Below are 11,833 nucleotides of genomic sequence, written 5' to 3'. Positions count from 1 at the left end.
TGAAGTACTTACCGGTGAACCTGTTCGTAATACCATTTTCTCTCATTTCCAGAGTATTTCGTCACGATTATATACTATCTCACATTTTAGATCTTATTCATCCGCTCGTTCGAATCACCAATCGTCCCGGAGTAATCAAAGAAGTCAACGAGCTTCGCGCATGAGTAATGATTTTGGAGAATATGGTGAAAAACTTATCAGCTTCACCAACATCAACACCAGTACCACAACAACCCAAGTTTCAACATCACATGCCTCAACATCGAAATCTATACCTCTAGCATAATCTTTGTTCTACATCTTATTCTACATCGGTTATCTTCATTCTTCATGACGATTATGTAATCTTTAATGTTTTAGAGATTATGTACTCTAGTTCTAACCATAAATCATATGAGTTTAACATCATATTAACTCATTAAATCCATGATTACATCTGAAGAAAATATATATGTGTATATATATATATATATATATATATATATATATATATATATATATATATATATATATTCATAAAGATTGTAATTGAAAATTCTTTCGTACAAACTGTTAATGATGAAAATATTTTAACGGGGTAGGTAATACCCGAGGAATATTTAGATTTCACATTAATAAGTTACACTGTACATTCTTCGAATCTGATTCAACAGCCATTTACTATCGTACTTACATCCACAGATATACGAATCCATTCACCACAGAATAACCATTTTCATTCAATTTCATATTTGGATTTTGAATTATCAGAATCTAACAAGTGGCATAATGAAAAAAAAAACATTTGACAAAATAAAATTTGTTAGAAACAAATAAATTAACTATGAGAAATTCTGTTAAGAATCCACGCTAACAAAATCCTAGCTAACTGTTCCTAGCTAACTGTTAATTCCTTATTACATTTATTTATCGCAATTTAATTCTCGCAATTTTATTTATTGTCATTTAATTTCTGTTATTTATTTTACGTACTTTAAATATCGGGACACGTATACAAGGTTTTGACATATCATATCGACGCATCTATATATATTATTTGGAATAACCATAGACACTCTATATGCGGTAATGATCGAGTTAGCTATACAGGGTTGAGGTTAATTCTACAATAATATATATACTTTGAGTTGTGGTCGAGTCTGAGACATGTAAACAATGGGTCACGAATACGTATTAATTAATTCGAATATTATATATTAAACTATATATGAATTGTTGAATTACTAACTGGGGACTACTAGCTGTGGACTACCAATATTGGACAATTAAAATGAATTGAAATATTGATTATAACATATGAAACTAAACATTTCTTCAAGTTTTCCACTTGATTTCATCTTAAACCTCATTTGTATCTTGATGATTACAATCTGCGTTCAAATCTTTCATAATTCTTGAAAACACCTCAATCGAGAGAATGAACCAACTGCATCTCATCTACGGAAGGAAAGATTTATGCATATAGTTATGCACCTGAAAAACTCTCGAAAACTGAGTAAACGTTTAACACATAGCTGTGCTAATTCCTTTAGCGTTATTATCATCGAAAATAACGTTGCAACTCCTATTCGAGATAGCCAGTTTTGTTACAGCTCCAGCAAGTCAACTTCAACTTTTCGTTCAAAACAACCTTATCATAACCTTGATATATATGCGTGCTCTTTTATTGTTATCGGGGAACCTTTTATATTCCACTATATTACCAGCAAACGTACCAGCAACCTCGTTACTCTTTGGTTTAAATCTCTCCGACAAATCACTATATTTATCTATTAAAGTTTTATCAAGAACTCATCGACATCTTGTAAAGATAAATACCATACCAAATACCGGGAGGCATCAATCGATAATCTCGAATTTCTCAGCGATTCTACGAATATATATATATATATATATATATATATATATATATATATATATATATATATATATATATATATATATATATATATATATATATATATATATATATATATATATATATATATATATATATATATATATATATATATAAAACTTCTATCTCTTGGATTTACGAATTTCGATTCTGAATTCCTGAAAAGCACTCTAGCTTACGAATCAGATCTCCGAGTTCTGAAGAAGCTGATGAAGTAGCGAAAACTGAAGACTGTTTAAACAGTCAAAAGTTTGATAATAAAGAGCGACATACTGAAAAACCTCAAAAGTTTTGATACTGAAAAATGAATTGAGCAAACCATGAAGGAGACTCTGAACAAATCCAATGACTAAACTTGTACATGAAAAATACAGATGATTCTATTTCTGATGAAATCTTTAGCGAATACCTTGTTCCATAATTGTTCTAAATCATTGTGAATGAATTTCTTCATCACATTTTAATTGTAGAATTATAAGATATTATCGTATCTTTCATTATAAATATCCTCAATATTTCTGAAGATATTTTCTGTGACAACCCGAAAATTTTGCGACCAAATTTAAACGTTAATCTTTATATATTCATGACACGATAAGCAAAGTTTATAAGTTGAATCTCAAGAATTTTAAACTGTGTTCATACACTCATTTAACCTCGACCAAATTCCAATGATTCACGAACCATTATATGAACGAATATGATTATATATGTATATGTGTATATATTATAACTTGAAAACATTAACAAAGTATTAGACGTATAATACTTTAAATAAACGTATTTGTTTCTTAACATATTCAAATAGTTAGCGATGGAATTAGAAGATAATATCAAATGATTGATTTATCAGATACATTGTATGATTACGAGTCTCTGTTGAGAGGTCCACTTTAATTTAGAAAACTTTTCCTTTTTAACAGTATTCGGAATAATTGGTAAAGTGATTTATTAGAAAGAACAAAAGTGTCAATTAACGAGAACTAGACAAGGGTTAGTGGAGATTCCCGTTTAATTTTCAATTTATGCTTTACAATAATTGTCTCGTGACTTTTGATATGATAAACTATTAAACTTGTATATTAATTAACGTGGAAGTAAGATTGTAGAATATAGATAACTTAGAAAATGGATATCGACAAGTTAAGTAAATTAACGTTTTACATTAAAATAATTTATACGTTTACCTAACCTTTAGACTTTATATCACGTTGCACCAACAAACGTTAAAAACTTGAAACCTATGAAAAGTATATTTAATCTTACTTCTCTAAAATGTTTTACGATATAACAACTTCTACTAATATAACCTTTTTAGTAAAATGATTCTTAAATATACTTAGTTTTGGAAAACAAAGTTTTCATATTTATTTAATATTGTTTCAAACGTACAAAAATAATTTTTAAAGAACTTTATTAGTGAAACGTCTTATAAGATAAATTGTTCATAAGTTTTAAGGAACTAATTAAAGCTTGTATTATAAATTACACACACACACACACACACACATACACACACACACACACACATATATATATATATATATATATATATATATATATATATATATATATATATATATATATATATATATATATATATATATATATATATATATATATTGTTTCAAAAACGTAAAACGTGACACGACATGATATTTTTGTTACTTAAACGTTTTGAACTTTGAAATATAATTAGATAGATGTTTCAATTATATATGAGATATACAAAATTATATTTTAAGTAAGAATATATATATATATATATATATATATATATATATATATATATATATATATATATATATATATATATATATATATATATATATATATATATATATATATATATATATATATATATATATATATATATATTTTACAAACGAGTTAATGTATAATTTAAACGTTTCGATATTATTAAACGTATTTTAATAATCAAACGAGACTTTGATTTATAGAAGCAAATAACCACAACACTCAAATGCATAAGTTACACTTTGTGTAAGATTGTTTGTTAATGATTTAAGACTATATTTTGATAAGAGTACGAGTCACTAAACTTGAAAGGCTAGTTTCTCAGCGTACGAAACGTCATTCGAGAAACTGAAACCGAGACACTAGTCGAGTGACAACGTACGAGACTTTGGAACCAAAATTTTAAGTTAACTATACATATAAATATAATATAATATATAAGTAATTATATAAATTAAATAAATATATATTAAATAAATATATAAAAGTGTCGGCAGCCCTTTTGATCGTGTATATGAGCTGGCCAAGGAGCCCATGCGATCGCATGGCCCCAAGGCACATAAACCATGCGATCGCATGGCTTGTGATGAGGGGTCAAGTCTTTAAATCCACGAATTCGTTTCAGTTTACACACACACATATACATCGATATGTATTACTCCCTTTGTTATTATAATTATTTATATTATTATTATTATTATTATTATTATTATTATTATTATTATTATTATTATTACTATTAATATTAAGATTATTATTATTATTAATATTATTATTAGTAGTATTAGTATTATTATTAGTACATGTTATACATAAAATACTACGACAAGGGGTACGCGCGAGTTATTACAACATGGTTTTCCGAGTAGATAGGGTTAAGGAAATTATGGGTTATAGTAATGGAGGTAATGGGTATGGATCATGGGTATGCTCGTGAGGTCAACCTACTGTTTATCATCTCCGTTGCGTCTACGTAACTTTCCTGCAATATTGAATCTCAATATTGATACGTAAGCGCTCATAATTTAATTTTTACATACTAATAGTGTATCTCTGACTAGTGCTCGAGAATATAGGATTATGCATGCTTGTACTTTTGATATTGCTATTAGATAGGATATGTTGAATCCTGAATTAGTTACGTATGCGGTTGAGATAAAGTATAAGATATGCATGTCGTTGGAAAGCTGGCGAAAAATTAAGAACTTTTCATTTAGATATCGAATGGTTTCGATGAACGGATTTGAAGTTATAGTCAATCGAATTTTTGTATTATTATTAAAAATGATTATTATTATCGTCGTTATTATCGTCGTTCTAGTTTTAACTTATTATTATTATTATTATTATTATTATTATTATTATTATTATTATTATTATTATTATTATTATTATTATTATTATTATTATTATCTTCTTTATCATAATTAGAATTATCATTTTATCTTAATGTCATTTTAGTAATTATAAATATTGATATATTTATTAATAGAATAATAATTATTATTATTACAAAATAATACAACTTTTACTTACTATTATTATAGATATTATTTTATCAAATAAATATATGATACAAATATATTTTACTACGTGTAATAAAATTACTTTAATAATATCTATCATATTATCTTTATGATATTAAATGAACTCTATAAATTTTATTACTTAATATATATAAAAGTATATTTTATTATATAAATTTTAATATAAAATTTTTATTTATTAATAAATGAATTATATTATTTACTCTAATAAATCTTTTAAAAATATTTAAAAATATAAAACGGCAATATTTAAACTATATATTAATCATGTATAGATTTTGGAAATCATTTTGAGTTAAATGGACTTTTGTTGACCTTTGCATATTAGTCTCGAGCATTAGGATTGAGATACACTATGACTTGACCTAATTTGTTAGACAAATATTGACCAACACACACACACACACACACACACACACACACACACACACACACACATATATATATATATATATATATATATATATATATATATATATATATATATATATATATATATATATATAATTAATTTAGGTTCGTGAATCCGAGGCCAACCTTGCACTTGTTCAATGATGTTATATGTATTTTTACTACGAAATACAGTATGGTGAGTTTCATTAGCCTTTTTACCCTTTATATTTTTGGGCTGAGAATACATGCGAAATTTTTATAAATGTTTTACGAAATAGACGCAAGTAATCGAAACTACATTATATGGTTGAATGATCGAAGCCGAATATGCCCCTTTTGCTTGGTAGCCTAAGAATTAGTAAACCGATCTACTAATTGACGCGAATCCTAAAGATAGATCTATTGGGCCTAACAAACCCCATCCATTATTGCGGATGCTTTAATACTTCGAGTTTTTATATCATGTCCGATGGATGTCCCGGAATGATGGGGATATTCTTATATGCATCTTGTTAATGTCGGTTACCAGGTGTTCAATCCATATGAATGATTTTTGTCTCTATGCATGTGACGTATATTTATGAGAAATGGAAATGAAATTCTTGTGGTCTATTAAAATGATGGAAATGAATGATTATGATAAACTAATGAACTCACCAACCTTTTGGTTGACACTTTAAAGCATGTTTATTCTAAGGTATTAAAGAAATATTCCGCTGTGCATTTGCTCAATTTAAAGATATTACTTGGAATCATTCATGGCATATTTCAAAAGACGTTGCATTCAAGTCGTTGAGTTCAGTAAAGATTATGATTAAGTAAAGGACAGATTAGATCATTTATAGATGGATATTATGAAATGGTATGCATGCCTGTCAACTTTCGATGTAATGAAAGTTTATCTTTTAAAACGAATGCAATGTTTGTAAAATGTATCATATAGAGGTCAATTACCTCGCAATGTAATCATATGTTATTTTATTCGTTCTTATGGATTAGGACGAATCTTTACATGTGGTATCAGAGCGGCGGTATTAGCGAACCAGGTCTGCATTAGTGTGTCTAACTGATAAGTCATTAGGATGCATTAGTTAGTCTGGACTTCGACCGTGTCTGCATGTCAAAAGTTTGCTTATCAATTTCGTCGGAAAATTTCCTGTTTATTATTCTTAGTCTAAACACGTTTTGCTGCATTGATTGCATGAATAGTGTATAGAAAAATTCATATCTTAGCGTATCTACTAAATCATATCTTATCGTATCTATTACTGTAAACTTTGCCTGACATATTCCGTAAATTCTTCCGTAATCTACGAAATCTTTTGTTCTATATATATGGATATTCTATGTAATTAGAATACCATCCGATAGCTAAAAAATCATTACATATCAAAAAATCCTTTTTCCAATCGTACGAAATGGAATTCGTCATCAATTCAAGTCCCTCGGATTCCGAAATGGAATCCCACTCAAACTCCGAAAGCATTGTGACCGGAATGGATTAACCAATCAGTCATCATCTATTCTGGATGAATTGGGGATGGGTTCGTAGGCTCCTCAATCATTGGAGACAAGAAGAAGGAGATCCCTTCCATCCACCACATTGCCCTCTTGACGAAGAACCTGAAGCACTTACCGGCGAACCAGTCCGAAATACCATTTTCTCTCTCATTTCCAGAGTATCTCGTCACGATTATATACTATATCAAATTCTAGATTTTATTTATCTGCTCGTCCAAACCGACAATCACCCTGGTGTAATAGAAGAAGTCAACGAGCTTCGCGCTCGGGTAGTGGCTTTGGAGAATATGGTGCAAAGGTTACAAACACCAGCAGCAGCACCATCATCATAACCAGTACCACCATCATCAACGCCAAAAGTACCATTACCACCCTCAACCACAACCGCATCGTAAACCTCAACTTCACAATCTGTCCCACGAGCATCAACGTCATACGCACCATAGATACCAAGGAGTACCAACAACAATAACTGACGAAGTATTAATTCATAACTTCATTGGAGAAACATTTCGCGGCGATTAAGTAATATCTAAAGTCTTAGAAATTATCTAATCTGGCCCTACCCATAAATCAGTTAAGCGAACCAAAATGATAGAAGGAAGAGTAGAAAACCTGACAAAAATGGTGTGTGGTTAACAAGCTAAACTTGTTTTACTAACAGCATCAACAGTACCGTCAGCGTCACCAGCATCGTCAGTGCAGTCAGCATCAGAATCAACAACACCTATAACATCACAAACTCCGTCAGTTCAAGAATCACTGTGAACATCATTATGAATTAATAACGCGTATATTGTATCAACGAGTTATGAAGAATTAACTCATTCCCTCTGAAAAAATTATATGTATATTTTATATATATATATTTTGAAATAAAAATAAATCTTTCCGTGCTAAGCTATTGTGTGTGAATCATAACTACTCGGTTAATTCATATTACAAATATACAATAATGTACGTCCTTCACCCGCAACTTAACCATCGTTAACTACAATTTCTATCTCAATTCAACAAATTCCAATTCATAATAAATTAAGTATATATTTGATTTTACAATTTCATCATCGATGTACCCAAAACTTTTCAGATAACATTATTCGTACTTTGCGAAGTTCACAAGAATTTAACGAAAACCAACATCACGCCTCAACAAATAACGAAGTATTGATTCATAATTTCAATATTATTGAAGAAATACTTATGTAATCTCTAAAGCCTTCAAGGGATTATTCAATTCTAGTTCCAACCGTAAATCGAATGAGTTTAATTTAGTATTAACTCATTAAAATCTGTGTCACATCCGAAGAGAATATATACATATATGTTTTCATAAGGACTGTAATAAAATTCTTTTGTACAAAATATTAATTGTGAAATTTTTTTTAACGGGTAGGTAATACCCGAGATATATATATATATATATATATATATATATATATATATATATATATATATATATATATATATATATATATATATATATATATATATATATATATATATATATATATATATATATATATATATATATATATATATATATATGTTACATTCTTCAAGTCGGATTTAAGCAAATTATCAACTATACTTCCTACTTTCACAATAATATACATTCTTTCATAGAAATCAAAACAACCATATTCATTCAAACTCAATTACATATTCTGATTTTGAAACCTCATAATTCAATTCGAGATATAACCAGTACCATCACTTTTAGATTCCTACATTCTTCAAAGCTATGCTTTGACTTCAAAACTGTGTTAGAACATCAAATGTATATTAACGATTACAATCTGTGTTCAAACCCTTTGAAAATTTCTGAAGACACTTCAAATAATGAGCAATTGAGATGATGATCCAACCATATATTACCCACAGTTATGTACTTAAAAAGCTCTCGAAACCAAAGTCATAATTCAACACATATCTGTGTCAGATCCTTTGCCATTTATTAGCAAAAATAACTTTGCAATTCCTTTTCAAAGTAGCAAATTCTATCACAGCTCCAACAAGACAACTTCGATTTTTCATTCGGAGTAGCCTTATTTTAATCTTGATATATATGTTGCCCTTTCGCCATTGTTACCGGGGAACCTTTCATATCTCGCCACATTAGCATTAAACTTATCAGCAACCGTAATGATCTGAGATTTTCCGAAAAGTCATTATATTTATCAAAACCCCATCATTTACTCATCTACCTCTTGTAATGAGAATTGCCATACGAATCATTGGGAATTAGCAATCAGTATTTTGAAATCTCGCAGCATGTTGATACCAACAGTTATACATATAACGTCTATCTCCAAGGCTTACATACTTCGAATGTGAAGTTTCTGAAAAACACTCTGAATCGCGAACTAGTTCTCGAAATGCTGATGAAGCAACAAAAACTGTAAACGACCTTAGCAGTAAAAAGTTTGATGATAAAGATTAGTGTAGTAGCAAAGCTCAGAAAAAGAGAAGTTTTGGAACTGGAAAACGGATTGAGCAAAGTATGAAGGAGGCTGTGGATAAATCACAAAGACTGAACCTGCCTTCAAAGAATCCAAATGATTCACTGTCTGCTGAAGTCATTAATGAATACCTTGCTCCTGAAACTAAACCCCTACAGACAATATTCTTTATCATCCTCTGATATTAGAAATTCTAAGATATCATCCTATCTTTCATTATAAATATCCTCCATATTTCTGAAAATATTTCCATAATTATTCTTATCTGAAATCATTACCTCTTCGCATTATCTGTATTACATCATAAAAGAAACTATTTTTGTTTCTAAATGCTGAAACATTTGAGTTTAAAATAGGAATACTTTTGAAGTAGTGTTAGGAGCTGAAGCATGAATTAGTATAATATAATGACACTTGATCAACGTGATTATATTACAGTAATTCATGCTGAGTTTCTAAATGGAACATGATGATTCACAGATCATAACGTCATCATGTGTCATGTTACACGACTTTTATATTCTCTTTAACCTCTAAAATATCAAGAAAATATTTCTTGATGATTCGGTCTTTTCTGAGGTATTCTAGTAATTTGACAAGTCTAGATCGTGCCATTACAATTCCCTTCTTAGAACATTAACAATGTTCATTCCAAAATTCATATTTGCGAATTATGGATCATTATAAGTAGTAAGTGCAAAAATAAGAAACGAAAGGATAAAGTTCTGAAACAGAAATTGGGGTATAAATTGCATAATCTAGGGAATTAGGATCTGCTTTAAATGTGATCATCTGTTTTGATTTCTCCGTCGGATATTTTACTATAAGTCCACCTCCTTCGTTTCCTTTTAACTCACACCTTCCATTATTTCTAACTCATACTTTAAAGCATTCATCAATATGCTCCATCCAGTTCTGCTTCTTGATATATTCCTAACCTTCATATCGGTCATTCTACTTTTTCATCTACCGCCAGAAGAATCTATTTACTTCTACTATACACTTGGTTTTATAGTGTTTTTAGTTATATTATATTATATTTATATGTATAGTTAACTTAAAATTTTGGTTCCAAAGTCTCGTACATTGTCACTCGACTAGTGTCTCGGTTTTGGTTTCTCGAATGACGTTTCGTACGCTGAGAAACTAGCCTTTCACGTTTAGTGACTCGTACTCTTATCAAAATATAGTATTAAATCATTAACAAACAATATTACACGAAGTGTAACTTATGCATTTTAGTGTTGTGGTTATTTTCTTCTATAAATCAAAGTCTCGTTTGATTATTAAAATACGTTTATAATATCGAAACGTTTTAAATTATACATTAACGCGTTTGTAATATATATATATATATATATATATATATATATATATATATATATATATATATATATATATATATATATATATATATATATATATATATATTCTTACTTAAAATATAATTTTGTATATCTCATATATAATTGAAATATCTATCTAATTATATTTCAAAGTTCAAAACGTTTAAGTAACAGAAATATCATGTCGTGTCACGTTTTACGTTTTTGAAACTATATATATATATATATATATATATATATATATATATATATATATATATATATATATATATATATATATATATGTATATATATATATACACAATATATGTATATATATATATATACATATATTGTGTGTGTATATATATATATATATATGTAATTTATAATACAAGCTTTAATTAGTTCCTTAAAACTTATGAACAATTTATCTTATAAGACGTTTCACTAATAAAGTTCTTTAAAAATTGTTTTTGTACGTTTGAAACAATATTAAATAAATATGAAAACTTTGTTTTCAAAACTAAGTATATTTAAGAATCATTTTACTAAAAAGGTTATATTAGTAGAAGTTGTTATATCGTAAAACATTTTAGAGAAGTAAGATTAAATATACTTTTCATAGATTTCAAGTTTTTAACGTTTGTTGGTGCAACGTGATATAAAGTCTAAAGGTTAGGTAAACGTATAAATCATTTTAATGTAAAACGTTAATTTACTTAACTTGTCGATATCCATTTCTAAGTTATCTATATTCTACAATCTTACTTCCACGTTAATTAATATATAAGTTTAATAGTTTATCTTATCAAAAGTCACGAGACAATTATTGTAAAGCATAAATTGAAAATCAAACGGGAATCTCCACTAACCCTTGTCTAGTTCCCGTTAATTGACACTTTTGTTCTTTCTAATAAATCACTTTAC

This window comes from Rutidosis leptorrhynchoides, chromosome 1 (genome assembly GCF_046630445.1).
Source record: "Rutidosis leptorrhynchoides isolate AG116_Rl617_1_P2 chromosome 1, CSIRO_AGI_Rlap_v1, whole genome shotgun sequence".
In the NCBI taxonomy this organism is placed as follows: Eukaryota; Viridiplantae; Streptophyta; class Magnoliopsida; order Asterales; family Asteraceae; genus Rutidosis; species Rutidosis leptorrhynchoides.
Note: the sequence above shows the minus strand (reverse complement) of the source record.